Source organism: Meleagris gallopavo, chromosome 8 (genome assembly GCF_905368555.1).
Source record: "Meleagris gallopavo chromosome 8, MGAL_WU_HG_1.1, whole genome shotgun sequence".
Classification (NCBI taxonomy): domain Eukaryota; kingdom Metazoa; phylum Chordata; class Aves; order Galliformes; family Phasianidae; genus Meleagris; species Meleagris gallopavo.
In genome coordinates this window covers 9,531,278-9,549,573 of record NC_139411.1, presented here as the reverse complement: position 1 = coordinate 9,549,573, position 18,296 = coordinate 9,531,278, and the positions used below count along the sequence as shown (strand labels likewise).

The window sequence follows — 18,296 nt, the reverse complement described above, 5'->3', positions numbered from 1 at the left end:
TCTATAAGATAATTCAGGACATAAGGGCATTTTCAGGAGACATTAGAACTATGTTTATCAACTAAGCCCCACAACTCATATTCAGATTTAACTGATTTGGGGATTTTGTGTTTTGAGGGGGTACGATTGTGACCTGGGGAGATTGAATCCTCTTGTGTGGAAAACAAGGTTACCAAATCAGAATGTTGTAGAAAAATGTGTTTTATTCTTTAAAAATATTTGTGTGTAATTGAGTTGATAAGAAATCTTCATTAATGATAAGCTTGTTGCTATAAGCTGATTGTAGCTCTGCCCTTAATCTTATTTGATGGAAGGTGGGAGCAGAGGGTATCATCCTGTTAATCTCTTGGAGTTCTGCCGGTTGCATACATGAACACTGAACAACCTGACTTCTGTAAAATGGATACAATCGAAATGTAGTTATCCTAGTTTTTATTCTGTACTTCAAGAAAAATTTTACCCAAATACTTCCAGTCTGCAAATATAATTTCAAGATGAGGCAATTAAAAAAAATAGATAATAATAATAAAAAAAAATATATATATATATAATTGAATAAAGTTAATAATAAAAGCACAGACACATTTTCCAAGAAATATTGGAAGAAATAGATTATTATTTGTTTTAAATATAAAAAATATATTACAGGATAAAATTTATGGAGAAAATTAATTACAGAGGCTCTTCTTACCATGTTGGAAGTTAGTTTTAGTGGGAATTCAAATGTGCAGAATCAAATTTTAAGTTTATCATCCTTACTGCAATTATCACTTAAGAAATTATTTATGTACTGAAGATCCTGAACACTGATATATTACTTACTGTGTTCTCACTTCACCTACAGCGATTTTTGATAGCTTTCCAACAAATTAGTCTTAATTCTTGGAATGATTGTCAGTGTTGGTTTTTTTTTTTGTTTTGTTTGATCATCATGCATATAACCAGGCATTAAAAATTATATAACTATTTGGTGATTTGGTTATCTGTCGGGTTATCTAAAGCTTGGTTTGTTTGTTTTGTTAGCACCTAGCTTAGTGAAGCAAGATGCAAGCAGTACTATTTAATTTTGTTACAACTGCTTGTAAAAGTTTTATCACTGTCCTTCTAGTTTTCAGTTCGGCAGCATTTTTACATTACATTTCCTAGTCCTATTTGAATTTCACTTTTTTTACATGTATTCAAGAAAATTTCATATATCTTCTTGCCTTCTGTTTCTCCCTGTCACTATTACTTTTGAGGAGGCTTCTGCTGTTACATCTCCCAGATGTTCACTTTCTATGCCATTGTGTCCTTATGATGGAAGCAACAACTCAATTTGTTGCTCCTTTAATCTGTGTATGTTTTGATATTAGTTCAAGCTGGAAATGTTTCTGTTCCAGAGGACCTTTTTTGTGATGTGTTTTCACAACCAGATACTTTAAAGGATGAAATTTATCTGCTAATTGGGGAACTAATAACCTTTCTTCAGGAAAGGAGGTTTACAACAGATACTTTCAGAATCAAACAGGAAAGATGAACATCTGCCAAGTCACTTTTAAGCAGTGAGAACCACTGCTATTACAATACGCTTCATTGGTAGAGTTTTGAATGATTTCCATTTCCCTGTAAGGGAGCAGTCAGTCTTTGGAAATGAAAGAGCAGGCTCAACTCACCGAAGGGCTGATGTTTGCCTCCTTCATACTTCAGATATTCTGGTAGATGGTCTCAGTTACTTCTTGTGGTCAGACTGTGAATGATAGCAGTATGCATATGTTACTTGTTGGCTTTAATTCTAGTCCATTCAGGACTTGGATTAATTCTAGGATGAAGCTCTGTGCCACAGACACAGGAAAAAAATGTATATATGTAATAATAATAATTAAAAAAAAGTGATATGTAATATTCTTTCCTTGCAAACTAGATAACAGTGCAAATATTTGGGACAAACAAATGCTGATATATGTGATACAAAAGGTTCTTATTGAAGTTTAATGAATCTGCCTTTCCTTATTTGCTGGTGGTGATCTCTGTGCTTATCTCAAACTCAGGATATCTCAGCTCACAGGCTTGTACTTGCTCACTGTGTTCCTAGACTTTGTAGAAGGTTCTTGCTCATAGCAGTGGTTCATGTGGGATGGATTTATTTGGCAAAACAAACCAGACTGAAACAGATAATCTATTAGGTAGCACAATCAGTTCCTGTTTCAGTGGCCATAGCCAGAGAAACTTCGTTGTAACATGACTTTTTTCTAGATCAGTTAAGCTTTGTTTAATACCCATGTTGTTCATGCCATCCTAACTATATGACTTGCACTGTCGTTTCATTTTTAAATTTTATTTCATTTTGAATGTTATAACTTTTTTTTCTACCTGTTCTTCTGTTAGATCTGGATCTTCTATATATCCAGTCTTCTTGAGTTTGAACGCCTTATAATCTGATTATGACTGAGTCCTCCTTTACAGAGTTTTTCATTTGGGGGGGAAATGAACTGAGGAGTGCAACAAATTTCACAGCCTCTGTGAAGACACAGACACTGTAGGTTACTCTGAGCTTACATTCTCACAGTCCTCCATGATGTGTATATCTGTCTGGACAGCCACTCAAAAAAGAAGAGCATGTTATGTCCCCTCTATTTCTTTCTGGGCATGAGGGGAAAATAATTTGCTCTGAGAAGATTGCATATATGCATAATACATAAAAGCATGTGGAAGTGTACTTTGTAGATGCATACTATATCTATAAAATCATAAATCACTGCACAGCACCTAAACATACAGCATTAGTATGAAGATTTCTTTTAGCAGGTCTGTCTTCCACTTCTGCTTTGCAATTGTAATTTGACAAGGCAAAAAAATTCCAAAGTATCAGAAACTATGTTGTTGGCTGAACTTGGAGCTATGAATAGCAAAGAGCGGATGCTTCTCCTATGTGAGGAAGTTACGGCCAATTGGATAACAACATGCCTATACATTTATTGAAATTCCCATTATCCTAAACAAAAGATGTATATGGGTTTGAAAGCAATGTGGCTTGAAGTGTATTCAACTGTATTTGAATGGATTCAGCATTGACAATTGCAAACTCATGACAAAAGCTCAGGAGATGAAAACAAAAGGAGTTTAATTCATTAAAAAGGACATGTGCAGCTTTCTACTTAATGAGTGCCATTTTTCAGAGACTGTCATGTGAGGGTTTTTTTGAGGTTTAGTGAAATGATAGTCAGCTACTCCACCGTCCCTTGGAGGTACTGACTGCCAGCACGGGAAGAGAGCTGAAAAAACCCTGACATTCATTTTTTTGAGCACAGATTTATTTGCATTCCTTATTAGATACGTTCCAGGCAATGTCAGTTTCATTTCAGTCCGGTTATAAGAAGCTTTAGTAAATCTGATGGTTATTCAGACCTATGCTGCAAGCACAGCAGCCAAGGTGAAGAAATAAAAGCATTCTGGGGCCAAATTTTATAGGGCCTCACTGATACTGTGCCAAAGAACAATGTGTGGTTGATCACAGGGGATTTCAAGACTAAATCAAGGAAAGAAATTGTTGATCAAAATATAATTTGAAAATGTAAATTAACGAGGATGCTGATTCGCAGGGGGGGATTTTTCAGCATCAAAGTAAAAGTGGAAACTCACCAGACCGGTTCCTCAGGAAGCATTTCAAGCATGTAATTACACAGAGTGAATGTTTTTTATAATATTGTCCCTAACTGTCAAATGCTGCCAAATACTGTTATTACTGCAAATTATCAGATATGCTTTTCAAGGTCCAAGCCTAACCGTAGATACATAAAATATTAATTCCTGTCCTACAGGTATAATGTGCATAACACTTGAGAGCAACTAAATACTTAGATGGTGTGCTGCACAGATGAACTCTAACAGAAATGCTTCTGGAACTGCAGGATGCGTCCTTTAAGATGCTTTCCATCATTTCACTTGCAAGGATGATGAATTCCTCCATTCGTAGCTGTTAATTTGGCTGTTTGATCCAGGGTATATTAGCTGCATGTGCTTATTAGCATCACACATACCTTGTTTGTTTTTTTTTCTTTTTTCCTTGATTCTTTAAGTATTGCATTTTTGTTGAATCGTAAAGGCACAGGTAGCTTGATTTTGCACACTAACTTCTAGATAGTGTATTAGTCAGTATATTGCTTTTATGGCAATAGATTGGGGTAGATAAGAGACAGAATTTAGCTATTTGAAATAAATGTGGGAAAGGCAAAAGAAACAGGTGGACAGTCTTTGAGTTGGTAATTATAAAATGTTGCTTAATGTTTAAAAAATGTTGCTTAATGTTAAAAAACAAAAACAACAAAAAACAAGCTTCTGTGTGAAAATGTAGTTTGAATAATATGAGACAGCTGGATTGAAGTAACAGCTGATAATATCCCATTAGGATATTGGGTACAGTAGAGAGGTAGTAACTACAAATACACAATAAGTGCAAATAGTTGAAGTGGTGATGAAGTGATCCTAACATAAATACATAAACAGGAGTGGAAAATAATTCTCCAAGCTCTGAGTTTCCTGGAATTCTTTGGTTTTATCGGAGGGTGACTGCTGGGAGTTTTCCCAGCAGATAGAAAGAGGAAGGCAAAATGTTCATATATACTATTATATATACACTATTATATGCTTTTAATAATCTTTGCTCATAGAAACAGTGAATGAGTGAACTTGTATTGCCAGATATTTTAAGAGTGTAGGAGATATTTTTTGAGATTGCAGTTCTTGTCTAATGCAGTATTCCCCTCATTTTAACACATTTCTTATAGATCTTTTCTGCTTCATATGTATTCTATGTGCTGTTTCCTTCAGAATTCTAGTGCAGTGGTTACAGATTCCCTCAGAGTTTATGGTGTTAGGCTTTTTGAGTGTTTCTTTTGCAGGCTGTATCTTCATTGCCATTTAGCAGCTATTCTCTGTGCCGCAGTCATCATCATAGTTCCTCTCACCCTGAGAACAGGCATTTTGGTTTTGCATCATACCTACATAATTTTATTTCAAATAGATTCTCACTGTATTCCCACTCCATTCCTTATCTTTTTGTTTCTTTGGCTAATCGGTCTTTCACTGTAGATTTTAATGTTCTTTGTGAAATCAAATGCAGTTTAACTACACATTCATGTATTTACAGTATTGCCTTTTTAAATGTTTTGGCTACATGAGAATACCCCTATGTGGATTCCATTTTTCTTCTTCCTTTGATTGCAAAAACTGGGTAGTATTTCACCCATTTTTAAAGAAATGTAAGAGAGTTCATTGATAACAGAGATGATGAACTCTTCAGTCCAGTTGATTTCTCTCATCATGGCAGAATTTGGCCTTATGTATCCAGCAGACCATACAATTTTGGAAAGGAAGATGGCAAGTGATGAAAACCTCCCTATCATCCTTTTTCTCTTTCAGCCAGTTAATGTCTCTATTAAATTGTACCTTTGCTTTTATTAATGGCTGGATTATCCTCCACATGCAGGATTTTCTTCCCTTTTTTACTTCCATAGTTGGGATGAATTAGATCCTGCCATGTGCAGGCAATAGCACATATGAATTGAACCACTATTTAAAAGGTAGAGAAAATAAAGCTGGGAAACTAATTAGAAAAACATGTTTACTGCAGTCCTACTGCTGTTTGTTTTTCAAAGAGAGCTGTGAAATCTCATAGTGAGAAAAGACAAAGTAGAGCTTATATTAACCTGATAAACTTCATTATTAGTTGTCTGAAATTTATGAATCACGCTGACTCATTACAAATAAATATTGGGAAACTAGTTAAATACTTATTTCTTAATTTTTTACTATCCTATACCAGCTGCTAAAGAGGAAGAATTTGTACAGTAGCAATTAGCAAGGCAGGCAGACCTGCAACTCTCATCACCTTCTGCCATTCCTGACCTAATTAGGTTGGAGCTGACCTTTCTTTCCCTCAGCTCCTTGCACTTTACCTGGCTGAAAGAGATTTTCTTGTATGTTTTTGCTTGTTCTCCTTTACACACTAGGCTTCTGATATAGATGTAGTCAGTACTTGTTATCTTGTCATCCTTTTTTTTTCTTTTCTTTTTTCTTTTTGTATCTGTACCAGGAAAGAATTTTCTACCCTTGTTATTTAAGAAAAGATGTACTTTGCACTGGTTGTTACCAAGCAGATGTTTCCATGTGCTACTTTCTTCAAATGGTGCTTTTCTAGCTTATTCCGTCCTGTCATCCAAAGATTGGTGTGTTTTGATGCACTGTGACTGAAGAAGGATGTAATATCTGGTGTTGTTTAAAAATGTTCCAGAAATGCCATTCATCTGATAATAACTGTTAATACAGACACAGTCAAGCAGAGGGCCTCCTCAGTGTTCTTCAGCTTCTGCTTTAAGGCTTGATCAATTCACTGAGCTTGCCAGTGGGAATATTCAGATTAGTGAAGGAAGTATTTGTGAACATGCTTGGAGTCATAGCCCTTCCCTCTCACATACAATTACATGCAGAGTCACCAAAAAGGGCTGACACAGTTGTAGCACATCTACTGCTCTTTCCAACACATTGTCTGTCAAAAATAGCACATATCTCTACACCAAATTGTAACCCTTATTCCACTCTTGGTTGAGTAACCTAGAGCTACTTGGAAACCATCTGTATCAAAGCAAAGAGTGGCACTGGCAATGTGAACTTGCTTAAGATGCATCTGTGTGTGATCTATAAGTCATTCTTTCATTCCAGGAATCAATACTGGGCATTTTTCAGTATGTATTTGAGTAATTCTGTTGCTGTAGAGTTCAGGCTAGAAGTATGTTGTGTAGAACAGAAAATAAATTCAGCCTAAGAAGACTACTTAACATGCATACATACTGCTTTTTTCAGTTGTGTATTAGTAATTAGTTCTGATTAATTACTATTTCTGAAGGAGTGGAACTGAGGCAGAACTGTGACAATTCTACTTTTTATATTCTTCGAGAGTATCTGAAGATGACGTGTGCACTGTTGTGAAAGGTAATATTCTTGAAAACATTCTAATTGCAGTGCACTGTAAACGCATTTACCGGGGGGAATGAGACATCTATAGCATATCTTCAAAATAAGATACAGATCTACATTCAGGGTGAATTGTGACCTTGCTTGGTTTTACTTATTTATTTACTTTTTATTCCACATGTAGACAGTCTATGAAGCTACCTGAAAAGACATCTATTCTGTTACTGATTTGACTGTTTTAGTTCCACACTTCTGTTTTCTGGAAGACAGGATGGACTGGCAGATTATGCCATAAGAAAGTACTAGATGATGTTATGATTAATTTCTCAGAGAAGTGTTTTTTATAGGTCTGCATTGTTGTTGTTGTTGTTGTTTTTTTTTTTTTAACTTTTTTGGGTCCTGTTTATCTTAAACATTTTTGTGTGCTTTTTATGCATTGTAGGAACCACTTTGTTATTAGGGATTTAGCTATTCTAACACTTTCAGAGCAGAAAGTTCCCATCTGATATGTCTGAGAAGTAATCCTACAGAAAGAGTTGCTAAGGTCTTCATTTAACTTTCTGGAATTTAGTGTCCTTTGTTCATTTTTTCCCCCCTATTTTTAAATGTTTTATTTGTGTGTTTGTTTTTTAATATAATTTCAAGCCTTTCTTTCCATACAGAAAAAGCAAAAAAGTAGTTTTCTGTTCTTATCTCCAAATCACTCTAAATTTGTTTACTTACCCCCTCATTTTGTTTGTTGTGCTTAATCTGCTCGCCTATTGTTTGTGTATCTAAAAGCAAAGTGTGTAGTGTTGTTATGCTTTGTTCTTCAAGATTCACAAAACATGCAGCAATATGTAGTTGCCAGACTGCTCTGTGAGGTAGAATGGATTGGCTAAAGTCTGGTAATTGAAAGATTGACTTAAGGCTATGTGGACACCTGCTTTGTTCTGGGGTTTGTATTTTAAGTCACTTAAAAAGTGGTACTGGGGAATGTTATATTTATGTTGCAGAATCCTTGTTTATTTGGTTTCATTATCAGGAAAATGAGGTGAGTTTAAACCACCAGATCAAATATGCATACTGTTAAGTAAGACCTTCTTGCAGCTTGTTCTCCCCGCCCCATTATTTGCTTTGCTGCCATCTCTAGATAGGATCCCCAACATGGAGATAACCATTGTGGGGAAATGTAACTCCAAGCTCTGTCCCATATAGGTTCCATTCTGTATGTTAAATTATCTATGCATTATATGTATTATCAAGAAACTTATGTTATTTACTCCAGAGTATACTTGGGAAGTCATCTCATATTGTAGAAATACTTCCTTGTTTATATTATACATCTTTATTAGCATCATAAACTCAATCATAGTTACTGTGACTTTACCTTGCATATATCCTATGAAAATGCTCTGTACTGCAACAGTTTTGGGACATAGTCTGCATACATTTCAATTTAACATGCTGTCATTCTATTAAATGCTAATCTCCATTTAGTACCAGGTCAGTTTGTATTTCCAAATAAATAAGGCTGATTTGTGTTTTCTGGAAAGCTACTACAAACAGCATTTTGCCTGTATTTCAGGTTTATGTACCACATAAAATACACTCAAGGGTCTGATTTTCTGCCACCTTCATTAGTTTAAAGCCTTTAATATCTTCCACAAATCAAGTGACCATTACAGTTCTTTGTACAATAGTATTGGTGTACTTGATGCTTGATAGAGCAAAACAGGTGCATAGCAGTGAATCTGTAAATAAATCCCACTCTCTGTCTTTTCTTGAAAGTTTCATCCCATTCTCTTCAACTTGTGAGCAAGCTGCTCCCCTGGGAAATGTCTTCAGTTTGGAGTAGTTGCAAATTGCTATAGATATCTGCTCTTAAGAGTTGATGTGACTTCACAGTTATTTTCAAAACTTTGTTAGTAGGAAAAAAAGAAAAAAGCCACAACAGATTAAGTTATTGATTTTAGAAACAGGTGGTGTGTTCTCATCTCGGATAGGAGAAAAGAGGTATAACAAAAAAAAGGAGATACTCAATCTTTTAATCTCAAATGTTAGAATGAAAGCCAAAGTACAAATACATTTTTATTTCACTCAAGGCAGGATGGTCCTTCTCCTCCTGCATTTTTAGGTCCTTTTTGCTTAAACCATTGACTTAGAGTGAGCAGGATTGTTGATTTATAGATTTTTTTGAACAAATAAATTGAATAGAAACTGTCTGGCATCTGTTCTATATTCCTGCACTTTCAAACTACCGAGTTTTAACCTTTCAGCTTGTTGTACATCCTTCAACTGCTGCCCCTGCACTTTGCATACTGCCATTTGCATAGTTCATAGTTCTGCTGCCTTCCGAGTTTGTTTTTTTTGTTGTTTGTTTTTGTTACTTAAAGAATTAGAATATGTAATGACTTATCAAATAATAGAAAATACAAAATCCAGTTTTTCAGTTTAAAAAAAAAATAATAAAATGAACAACTAGAATAGGAATGATGCTCATTTTCAGTATTTTCTGTAGTGGATCATCTCTCTCAATTTTTTTATTTTTTTTTTTTAAAGGGAACATTGTGGTTTTAGATTTTGGTTCTTTTTAGGTATAAAATGAGTAGTGGGTGGGAAAAATTAACCCCATTGCCCCTGTATGTTCAATTCCTACATTTTCCAGTTACATTCATATGCTATGTTGTTTGTACAGAAATAAGTTATCTTGTAGTATAAGAATGTCAAAATCAGATGTATCCTCCTGAGCAAGAACACGAATAATTTTAACAGTGTCTTGTTTACATGTTGTCTTATGTATCGGAAATAACCTCTTTGTCTACCTGAGTGTATAAGCATATGATAGGAAAGCATGTGATGTTGTTATGCTGTGTCATGCCAGTGTAATGCATATGGATCTGACTGAGGATTTTCTTTCCCCTGGAAGGTAGCAAGTTGTGTACATGTGCCATTCTGGTGACTCTAGTTTTGATTAAGTAGAAGGAAGTACTTTGGAGTTCTGGGAACTCACCACTTTGATATTTGCCAAATTTCTGCCATTAGTTATCATCTGTTAACATTGATTACTTTTTTTTTAATTGTTCAGAATTTCATATTGCAGTGGAAATGCTAAGTCATGGCCTGAGCCAGTAGTTGAGCACCTGGTGGGAAGGCAGGGCCAACCCAGGGAAGCTCAGATGCATGCAATGGACCTGATAGACCAGAAGGGATAGAACTACGATCTACCCCTTCCCAGACCTCATTTAAGGGTTGGCAGTGAAGGCAAGGGTATCTCACTGGAGATCCCTGTGTACCTGAGGTCTTCCAAAGTTAAGCAGTTTTTCTTCATTCATTCCTGCATCCATGGCTGCTGCGTATGAGCTTGTCCTCATTTGCTGTAGCCAAAGACTTTGCCACCCTGCTATTATCGCTGTACTTTTCATCACATAGTAGTATTACACATATTATCACAGAGTCACAGTATTGTAGGAGTTGGAAGGGAACTTGGAGGATCATCTAGTCCACCCCACCTGCTAAAGCAGATTTCCTATAGTAGCTTGCACAGGAAAGTGTCCAGGCATCTTTTGAATATCTCCAGAGAAGGAGACTCTACAACCTCTCTGGGCAGCCTGTTCCAGTGCTCTGTCATCCTCACAGTACAGTTTTTCCTCATATTTGTATGGAATTTCCTGTGTTCCAGTTTTTGCTCATTGCCCTTCATCCTGTCACTGCATACCATTGAAAAGAGCCTGGTCTCATCTATGTGATTCCCACTTTTGATATTTATATGCCCAGGTCTCTCAGCTTTTCCCCATACAGGAGATGCTCCAGACCCCTAATCAACTTTGCAGCCCTTCACTGGATGCCATCTAGAATATTTCTGTCTTCTTGAACTGAGGAGCCCAGAACTGGACACAGTATTCCAGATGTGGCCTGACCAGGGCAGAGTACAAGAGGAGAATTATTTCCCTCGAAGTGTTGACCATGCTCTTTTTAATGCACCATGGGATACCATTGGCCTTCTTGGTGATATGAACACAGTTCATATCCCTGTTCTGGATCATGGCCAGAAGTTATTACGCAATATTATTCAATTTTTTTTTCCCCCCAAATATTGTGATTATCTGGCCTCTTTCTAACCAGAAAATCCTATCAAGATAAACAGTATCTTGAGCAGAATGTTACTTCGCACTCTGCCAGATACTTCACTTATCTCACACTCTTGTCAGTAAGAGAAAAGAGATGAGAGAAACATAGACAGTGGATCATATAAGTGTCAAGGTTTTTACAGGTCCTGAGGAGATAATCTGGTCCAACCTCCCTTGAAAAGCAATGTTATTCAGTGCCCTGTCAAGCCAAGTTTTGAGTATCTGGAGATTTCACCTCTTCCCTGGACAAGGTTTTCCAATGTTCAGCTGTTCTCAGTCTTGCCTCTAGGTGGACTTTCCCCTGAAGCAGATTCTGTTGATTGCCTCTTGTCGTGTTGCCAGGCATTCCCATAAAGAGTTTGTCTCAATCTTCTCTGTAACTACCTTTTAGGCAGTAAAAGACTGTCATTAGGTCCTCACTGAGCTGCCTCTCAGTTGAAGTGCAGTTCTTTCAACTTGTCTTCATGTTTACAGTTCTGTAGTCCTCTCATTATCAGGCAGTCCTCCGCTGGACACTGTCCACTTTTTTAAATGTCTTTCTTGTATTGAGGAGCTGCAAAATTGGGAAAAATACGCCAGGTGTGGCTTTACAAGTGTTGAGTAGAGTGGCATGATTGCATCCATTGACCTGCCAGCTATTTTTTCTTGTCGATGGAGCAAAAGATAAGGCTGAATGAATGCAGTATTAGTCCTTTTTAGTTTTAGTGTTTCACTACCATTTGTTCCTGCCTAGAGGTCAGAAAGAAATGTTTCTACCTAAGTGAAAACTGGTAGTTCTTGAACTTTTTACTCAAATATTAGGAAACGATATTGGAAGGAAATGACAGAACCTCAGAAACTCATCTCCAATACATGCTTTTTTTCCTTCCTATCACTTCCCATTTCTTGCTTCTTTGTTAATACTGTTTCCTCCTCCTGCTCCATTCATTCTTTTTAGCAGTTTTTTATCTATTCTTCTCAGTTGCATTGCTTGTCCTCATTTTTGTGACTCTCCCTGCTGGATGGAATCCTCCTTTACCCTTTAAGGGTGTTTCAGGTGAAGCTCCCTTTATCTATCCCTTCACTAATCTGATAAATGTTGCATCTTTCTTCGTTAATGGTATATTTTCCAGATGTAATTACTCTCTTTACTTGCCTTGGTTGACTTCATTCTGTGGAAATTCTCAAAGCTCTTGGTTACTTCTCTCTGGGCGTAGTCTTGGTCTATTATCTATTCTATACCTGTAGATATTATCTATGGTATATTGTTATCCTTTGTCTGATAAACTAGTCATTTTCAGCACAGTTGCTTCTGCAACGCTCTTCCGTCTTGAATTCATCTCTACCATATGTGGGTTGGCTGTCCTAGGGAAGAGATTAGTCAACACCCTTTCCAGCTTTCTGTGGCTATTGTGTAGGGAATATGCACCTTATTGCTGAATATTTGTATTTAATATCCACTTGACAGTATTTAACAGAACTGCTCTTTAATTGCTTAATGTTACCTATAGACATCTCCGCATCTACTATATCTTCATTAAGCTTTCACCTCTAAACACTCTTCTCTCAATTTTATTATATTCCATGACAATGGCAACATCACTGCTGTGTTGAAATCAGTATTCATCATGCTACATGCAGTTAACAGTGGTTCCTTAAATTACCTCTGTGTTTACTTGCCACTGTGCATCCTTTTTTTTTTTTTTTTTTCAGTCTTCTACTTAGTTTTCCAGATGGGCTTTCTTTGGGGGAACAGAATCACCTTGCTCTGTGTTTATATAGCATGCAACAAAACATTGTCTGGTTCAGACTTAAAACTTTCTAGAAAGTATTACAGGAAAATAATTTGCTCAGAACAGATGTTTTAGCCAAAGTGATGGCTGAAATGCCTCCTTCTGTTAGATTCTCTTTGCTACAGAGTTTCTAGTTCTCTGGAAGGCTGGCAGTGTCTTTTATGTATTTTGGGCCTCCCTAGAGAGCCCACATTTTTACTATATGGAGAACAAAATATAATGTAAAAAGCTGCTTTCATAAAAAAAGAAATTACATATATTTCAGCTACTTGAAACTGGTTGAACTAATTGACCTGGTAGACTTAGTTGGAACAGAGTGGCTTCTCTTATTTGGCTCTTATTTATGAAAGCAAGCTTCTTGCTACATTGTATACAACTCCTAGACTTTTACACTTTGCCATTGTTTGTTGTGTTTATTCCTGATTGTTTTCAATCAGCAAATGACTCTTTGACCCATCTATTATTTTATATTTTTTTCAGTTAAAAATATTACTTTTCAAATCTACCTTAGGTTTCCAGTTTTTAAAGTTTGTTTTTAAAAGTGTTTTATGGGTATTTTTAGAAAACAATGAGTGATTTCAGAAATGCTGATTAAGGACTAGTGCTGAAGAATCAGCTGCATACTGTATCCATTATAATATAAATTTGCAGTTATACATCTTGGCAAATCTGCATAGTCTTCCGCCTAAGATCTACGGCCTTAGGTATCATGCAAGGCTGTGAATGTAGAGTTTTTCAGCAGCAGGTTGCAATATGGCTTACCATCGAGTTTCTTAGTACTGGGTTTACTGGTTTCAGATTGTGAAGCCAATGTTTTGTGCAGGAATGGATGACATGAACAATTTTGAGTTGCATACTATTTTAAACTTCAAATTTTCCCTGTTTTAAGAGCTTGAATTCTATTGCAAATATGTCACACATATTTATGTATTTAATTGTTCAAAATAATATTCCTCTCCTTCAGGATAATAGAGCTTTCCAGAATGGTTTCAGTAGCTCTATTTAGTGGCTCATTGAAAATTTACGCATAATGCAGTGTATTTTCTGGAACATGAAAATCTTTGTTAAGGGCTTTTTTGTAACAAAGAAGAGCAGTGTGTATTCCTTCCTTGCCATTTAGTGCTTACTGTCTAATGTAAATATATTCCTATAGAGATAGAATGAATGTTATTCCCTTAAAAGCACTAAATTTCTAAAACTAAAGCTAGAAGACACAGCAGAAGTGTTACAAATCACATGTACTTCAGTAAAACATTATTAAAATGTGTCTTATCACACAGTTTATAGGAATTTGAGAAATGCAAGACTGGAAATGGAGACAGTAGATAGAGTTAATAGCTCAGGCAGTAGTTCTGACTCTGAAACCTGCTCTGTCAGTGTTTCCAGTTCTGATATCGAGATCTTCATTACTCAGTAGTAATTTGGCTACAGACTTCTATTCACCAGCATAGTCCTTGGACTGATTAAAATTTCTCAGTTGCTGTTCTTTTCATTGTTGAATCATTTGACATTTAGGATGGACTCTTTTCAGCATAAAGCAGAAAGTGAAGGGATGCATTGTAAATGTATTCAGTATTCAACTGAGATGCAGTTGTATTTAAAAAACAGAAATTAACTGTGTTCTAGATCATGATCTCAGATTTTCTATCATAAGAAAGGAGAAGCAGTGCTGTAATCTGCTCTGACATTGAGTTAATAGAGTGTAAAGCCTGGTCCAGTCATCAGCATATGGTGCAGCTATGTGAGAGTGAAAAAGATTTGGGAAGAATTTATTTATTTCTTTTTCCTACTGATAGTTCTTTTGCTTTACTTTCTTTATAATATCTTATCCATAGGTATATTTCAGTTCAGTTCTTTCTGTTAATGATACATTCTTGATGTTTATTCTTTTCTTTCCTCCAATTTGCACCACTGGATTATTTTCTTGAATGCATGGTCACAAAGCTGAAATGCAGAGTTATTGAAGGCAAGCAGGCCGTACCAAGGAAGGAGGAGTAGTTATAGGAGGGAGTCTGACTCAGTAAAAAACAGGAACTATGGAAGGAAATTAATCTGAGAATTTAAAAAAATAATAATCTTCCATTGAGCTTGATAAGTGGAAGACTGGTTACCTGAAAAAATTCTGTAGAGGCTGACAAACCAGATACCACCTAGTTGTCTGAGAACCTCAGGGACTTTTCTTTCTTCTTTAGAACAGAATATAAGAGATGCTCTGTTATATTCAGTACTAACAAAGTCAGTATATATTGACACTGAAGTGAGGTGTGTTGCAGCAAGGGAGTACTGTGCATCATCTAGCAAATGGATTATGTTGAAATTGCATCTTTGGAGCACCATTCCTCCAGTGGAACTAAGCTATTAGTTTTTGAGGCTCTCTTGCTGTTCCCTATAGCAAGTACTTTAGATATTAGGAAAGCAGAGCAGTAACATTAATGGAAAATCAGTTTCTTAGTCCATGTGCTCTGTTATCCCAGACCTCCTTGAGGTAGTCCAGACAAAAATTGTTATGGGAAATAAACTAAAATCCATTTCATTTAGTTGGACTGATTATTTTTTCTGGAAGAAAAAGCCTTCGTAGAAGTTCTTTAGCTTGAGAAATTATTATCTGTTCCATTCCTATTAGCTAAGGAAGTATCCTGGAATTTGATACATGTTAAATTTTCCTACAAAAATAATGACTACTTTCATGTTAGGATAGAGGAAAGCATATCCATATAGAATACTGAGAATAAAGAGCTGCACTTAATTGCCTAGAGTGATGTTTTGGCATCCTGGGGATGCACAGAGTTTCACTTAGTTTTCCCTAGGAATGATAGATGACTGCTTTAGTGAGCTCCCTTGCACTCCTGGCAGCGATATGGCCTTTGTTCCTGAAGAGACTCTTCTCCTTGCTACAGTAGAATCAGGTTTCCTCCCCTGGGATAAAGACCGCCATGGTTAAAGTAATGCCATTCTTTCATTGGCTGTCTGCTTGTAGTCTTAAAAGCACAACCACATGCTGATTGGAACTGACAATAATCAGAGTTGGTAACCAACATCTATTGTTCTTCTACACGTATTCATCGTATTAAGCAGGCCATTTCCTGTTCTGGGTGGATTACCTTCTTTCTAATCAGTTTGCAATTTGCTTATTGAAGAGATCAGTTAAGCGGATGTGAGGTAACTATATTCTTAAGTCTTAACAGATATAAAGTGGGGCTAGCAGATCAACAGCAAATTGTGGTTTCACCTGTCTGTGTTGAGGTTTGGACTTCTGGACAATAGATTAACGCTGATTTCTGAAATTGAAGCAATCCCCAGTTGAGAAGATTGTGTCTGCTTAAAACTTAAGCTATCCTTTTCTATTCTTTCACATTACTATAGTCTTAAAATTCATGCCTTACGGCTTCCATCTTCTCAGGCTTGACTGCTTGATTTAGTTTTATTGCTTATAGGAAACTTACAGATCACAAAGCAGATGACTCACCCTATGTGCCCTTTAACTGCAGAAAGGATTTGAAAGAGTTATTTTTTCCTGGATGAAAAGACCTTTCTGGCAGCATTGCAGCTGGTTTTTGTTGTTGTTTATTTGTTTGTTTTTCTAAATTATTATATAGTCTGCTCTTTTTTTTTTTTTTGTGCATGTGTGTGCATATGAAATTGTCCCAATCATTTGTAGAACATATCTAGCTATATAATTCATAAAACTGTTTTCTGCCCCTTAAGTTAACATTTCCCAGCTGGTGGAAGTAAACCCAGATTAAATTTTAGTCTGTGTTTAGTTTATCAGTTAACACCATCATTTTCTTCTGATATTTTCCATTCCAGAAAACTCAATAGCAAATATTAGCTGCAGTTTGGATAATAAAAGAAGGAATGATTCACTCTTACACAGTCTGTAGGATTGCCAAATAGCTCATGGGTTTGGCAAGCAGTTGCTCCTAACATAATTGGCTTTTAGGCTGTGATATATCGTATGCTTCCTTTTTGTTTATTCTTGGATAAATTGATGAGCTCAAATATTCATCTATGGCATAGGTAAAAGTAAAAGTTGAGAGCATCATGAGTTGCAGGAAAATAGCATCCTTCACAGAGGGAAATTATTATTATTATTTCTTTAAATGAAAACATATTAGGGGCCACTCAATAGGGGCTACCATAAAGACACGGTAGTATTCCTGGAATGGAGGTGGTTCATCACAGGCATACTTTTGTATTGTCCTGCCTTGCATTAATATTGTTTATTTCTATCCTCTTCGTTTCTTTCTCTTCCTCTTCCTCTTCTTTTTTTCTTTAATTCTGTTTTTGTTTCTCACCTATAATCTTTCTTACATTTTGACTCATGTAAATGCAGATTTACTTCTAATCTTGGGCACTAAGATAGTGTAAGAATTGTTTATTGTAAAATATGAATGCTGGAATTCTCCAGGGTGCCAGTCTCTTTAAAAAAGGGTAACTAATGCATGAATTCTGATTTCCAACTTGGATAAAATAAATAATGTCAAGTATGATATTTAAAGATACTAAAGTATATTAAAAGACATTTAGGAGAGCTCCAGTAATCCAATTCAGAAAGTCTTACTAAAAGTGAAAACAAACATAATAACTAGGTTAGAATATGGATTAGGTTAAAAGGTGGATGCTTAAATACAAAGCTTAAAGGCCAGGCGCCTACGTTCATGTGCCTTAAAGTCCATCTCAGTCTATGTTCTTAATAGATTTTATACACTGGGGAATTCATTTGAGCAAAACAAAAACAAAACAAACAAGCAAACAACAGAACAAATGAAACAATGACTGTTATCAGTCTATTTTCCAGAGCTAAATGCACAACTCTCTGCCATGCCTTCCCATATAAGATGAGGGAATTGTTGGGCGAAGCAGGATGGAATCCACAACTGCCATCATCTAAGAAAGTAATTTAAAACAGTTGGCAATATAGTGAAAGTAGTGTCATCTTTATGATAAGTAGTTTTCATATTCTTTTCGGCCAAGTGACTTTGCTAAAGGCTTGGAAGATTAAAGGCAATTCTGTAGCCCTGGACTTCTGTTATTAAGAAATGAACCCTTTGAATCATCTTTCTAAAAACTGAAGCATGATTGCTTTTTCTAAAAACAAAATAAACCCATCAAAAACAGCACATGTACCATAAAATGGTTGATAGAAATTATAGTTTTGTTGTAACCTGGAGCATGGTGTTGTGTTGTGGGATTTCTACTTAATTTCCTGATTGAGCATATTACAGTATCAAAAGCAGTATAGCAGCAGTGATGCGTATACCTTATTTTGGAAACTGCTGTACTTGACTTGAGGATGAGCTCACTGGAGCTGACACTCTGATACTGTGGGTGAAAGAGGCAAGACTTGAGCTTTCTCTAGAGAGGGAAGGAATTGGAGCTAGGGCTCTAAAGATTTGCTCACACCCTTGAACAGTCACTAGAATTCATACTTTCCTTCCGCTCAAATAACTGTTACGGTCACAGACAT

General features: G+C 36.1%; 1 protein-coding gene across 5 annotated transcripts in view; it reads left to right on the top strand.

Moving 5' to 3' along the window:
* CTNNA3 (catenin alpha 3) overlaps positions 1-18,296 on the top strand; it is a 422,209-nt gene that overhangs the window by 343,783 nt on the left and 60,130 nt on the right. The gene's annotated exons all lie outside the window — the stretch shown is intronic.